Source organism: Bidens hawaiensis, unplaced genomic scaffold (genome assembly GCF_021521415.1).
Source record: "Bidens hawaiensis isolate Kalapana, Puna unplaced genomic scaffold, B.hawaiensis_p1.1 tig00009662_1, whole genome shotgun sequence".
Classification (NCBI taxonomy): Eukaryota; Viridiplantae; Streptophyta; class Magnoliopsida; order Asterales; family Asteraceae; genus Bidens; species Bidens hawaiensis.
The window spans coordinates 821,506-825,801 of NW_027491725.1; positions in this window are offsets into that span (position 1 = coordinate 821,506).

Sequence of the window (4,296 nt, forward strand, 5' to 3'; positions counted from 1 at the left end):
AATTCATAATTTTTTAACTTAACAGCTTAATAATTTATATGTTAAAATAAAATAAAAAAGAATATGGTGTAAGCGAAAGTCTTTTTCAATGAGTTCATGATAATAGATGATTCTCATTTCTCAAAATGAAGGTAACACACAAATGGAAGTAACGCTTAGCCTCACTGTAGTAAGAAGATATTATTCCCTATTACCAATCTCTAGCACTGGCTAAATATTTTGATATAAGTGCACTTGGTGAATTTGATGGAGGAGACGGGTGTTTATACCGTCACCGGTTTGAACTGTTGTACCATGTGACACGCCTGACAAGTCATGTGGAGCGCATAGTTTTGCCAAAGAATGTTAATCTTATGAAACATCATGGTATAGACACAACGTTCTTGCAACACTTTTGCAATCCTGTCTTTGTCGTACACTTTAGAGCTCCAAAAAGTAATACGTTTTGAGCATAAACTCTAGTGGATTAGAACTCTAGCGGATTAGAGGTTGTCCAGAGCCCGTGCTCTCTCCAAATAACTGTGATGTTTATACCAGGATCAGCTTCGAGACTGAGCTCCAGATATAAGTGCCTCCACTCGTTAGCGCACAAGAGATGTATTGTTGAGGTGTTGCGCGTTCATTAACTAAATACAAAATTAGAAAAAAAAAATACAATAATTTTCTTTAATGATACATTAGTCATATAAATATGATAGTTATATTAACATTATATTCTTTATCCGAAATTGGGCCATAATTTCTAAATATAGTCTCCTCTAATTTTATATTTTATCATTCTCTATTTTTAGCTTGCTTATTTGCAAGCGTTATTTTAACGGTGCATTGTCTCTCATGATCATCTTGATTCTTGGCTTCTAACACAAGGATTCCAAAAGCAAATCTACAAGTACATGCAATTTGTGACTACATACGTATGAAATTTGCCCACCCATCATCTTTTTTCAGCTGTATAATGAACTTTTCAAGTATTCTGACGTTATATACTACCTTTTACGCTAATGGATCACCGAAATAAATGAAAAACGTCACTTACTTGATCAGATAAGTAAATAGAAATAAAGAATTACAATACTTTTTGTATCAACTTCCTAAAGAATGAAACTTTTGACTCTAAGACTTATCTTCAGCTATCTTGTGAAAAACATGACATAGCGGCTAAATATGGTTTTGATTGTTCTGGGTTTTTTCTTTTTGGTATCCCTTGTTTACAATATTTGGTTTATGTTTCATCTTAAAACGGTTCAAATGAATAAAGGTGAAATTTTAGTTTGATACGAAGTGTGTAATACTTATATTTATCAAAGGATTACTGGTGAGCGGATGCGATTCTAAGGGGGGGAGGGGGTGGTTCCACTTTCATCACCCACCACACCCAATGGTGGTGTGCCATGTCATCCCACCAAAATCCATCACATGTGATGGAATTTAGTAGGGGTGGTGGTGTGGTTTGATAAGGTTTTTGATTTTGGGTATTATTGATTTTGAGGGGTTAGTCAAGGTAATTGTGTGGTGAAATGGTCCAATTTCTCGAAACTCTCCCCCTCACAGCGTGATGGCCACCACGCACAAACCTTCCATCACACTAGATGGGGGCACCGGCGGCGGTGTGCTTTAGGCCATCACGCGTGATGGCATTGCACCACGCTCCACCCCGTCCCACCAAAGGGGGTGGCGAGGAGGTCGATGGTCTCCGGCTCAGTCACCTAGGTAGGATCGAACTTTTTAAGAAACATATCTGAAAAGATTATGTACTTTTAATGTTCAAACATAATACCCGATTCATTTAAACCTAGTTTTTTAGAAAAAGAAATTGCATAGACCAAACCATAACCCAATTCATCCCTTTAAAGTTTAATGTTTAATGGTTTTAACACAATAAATAAATCCTAATAATATGATTGTTTGAAGATATTTTATTGATGCAAGAAGTTTCAAGTTTGTTCGAGTGATCTTTAATATTATATATGATATGTACCCATCAATTGTCACGGTATCTAATTCATTTATTACTCCTTCAAATGAACATTCATTTATATTAAAACTTTCTTGTATTCTTGTTCAAAGATAACAAGAAGTTAAAACCATGAAAATTATGAGTTAGCTTAGATAATAGATTAATTTAAGCTACAATTATACTGAATCAAAAACTCAAAAGGGGTTCTACTTATTGAAGTTGTAAACTTAATTAAAACGTGTGAAAATGGGTAACATCATGTATGACGGCCATCGTTTTCTCCACCATCTACTCGTCATCACTACTGCCACTGTCGGCACCACCATTGCCACCGCTGACACTACAACCGCCATCCACCACCATATATATATACAATCTCCATCACTATCGTCATCATTACCACAACCACCACCACCGTTGCATTGGTCTCCGCTGCCTCCACTACACCAAACTAATTTGAAACCACAATGTCATTAATTATAGACAATGCAAATATATAATGATTTGTATAAGAGCAAGTAGCATGTGATGTCCAATTTATTAGATTTAGATCTTGTTCCCAATACATAGAAATCGGTTCTATAGTTTTTGGTACTAAGTTTTAATAAGGATAAATAAAAAAAATGTAAAGCATTACCAAACAATGCATAAAAAAGAATATAACTGTGACCAAACCTTGAAACGAGTAATGCGGAATAAGTTTTTTTCAAGGTCACCTTATTTATTTTTACAACTTTTGCTTCAACTATTCTATAGTAAAATATTTTAAAAGTTCTACAAGAAAACAACCACGTTAAATAGTAATACAATTTTGAAGAATGGTCAATGATCCTCCGAAACTTCTTCTTGTTCATCAATAAAACCGAGTTTTGCTTCAGTAGGAACCAATTCACTCGTTAATCAAAACCAAAACCAAAACCAAAACCAAAACCAATTACCAACTTTTGGTGAAAATCAAGAACTTATAATTGTTAAATAAAATAATAAAAGTGATAGTGTATTTGGTTGTGAATTGAATTACAATTCCAATTCGAATTCCATACCAACATTTGAAATTGAAACCGAGTGTCCATACCTGTATTTAATATGATGGCATTAAACTTTGTTAAAATAGAGGGAAAACATCCTCTGGCTCTTGCTCTTGCTCTTGCTCTGACCCATAATAAATATTAAATAGTCTCCGTGAAATCTTTTCTTTTCTTTTTAACTCCATTCATTGTTTTGGTGGTTGGAATCATTTATTCCACTCCTTCAATGCTACCGGCCACCACCCTCTCTTCATTCTTATTTATTAATATGCCATTTTATTATATAACTTGATATATATGTATATATGCTTCACAAGTTCTCTTTGCTAGGGGAGCTGTTGAACGAGATATTGGTTCGGTTCAATAAGAACTCGGTATTCAAATGGTGCATTGAATGTTTCTTTCTGATTGAGCCGTGCCAATATCACGTGCATGTTGCTTCTAAAATCTAAATATCTACAATTCTTTCTGTTCACTTCTTGTGATCAATTTCTATGAAAAGGTAATTAATTAGATATGTCATCATTTTCTTTTGTTTTGATTGCTAGATTTGTGAAAGCTACTATTTGTTGTAATGGTGGTGGTGGTATTGGCAGTTTTGGTAGCGCTGGAGTGTAACAGTGGTGGTAGTGGCGACGACGGTATTTTTTGTGCATACTGTCTTTTTATATTGTGTTGTTTCTTATGCATTATTATGATAACACGAATTAGTGATGGGAGTTTAACTTCTATTTAATTTTTTTTTAATATTTTTGTGTGTGTGCATAGTGCCTTTTTGTTATATCATTGAGGCAATTAATATAAATTTTACTTAATTACATGTGCAGCTTGAATTTCATTTACCAGTTAAGGGAAACAGCATTGTTGAAACATTTCCATGAAATGTATGTTTTTTAGAAGTTTCCTTGAATAGAAATAGAATCTAATTTTTTAAGTTTGTTGATTGCATTATTTAATTCATTTTTTAAAAGTATCATGAATTAGAATTTATTTTACAGTTTTGTTTTTACAAGTAAAAGATATTTTTGTAAGCAAACAATAAGTTAAAATAACGTTAAAATACGCCCTGCTTGCGGTGCACGCATATAATGTATATATGTGTGAACCCTTGGGTGGGCAAAAGCGAAATTGCACTAATTTTGACGTTATTTTACCAATATCGTGAAAATAACGTTAAAAGTGGCGGAAGGTTAATCAGGCATCATGTGGTGGCGTTGATAGCCGAAAGACAAGGGTACATGCACCAATCGGTCGGTGTCCCGATGGTTGAGTGTTATGTGTCTTATGTCCAAGGCTTGATGCAAAACTACT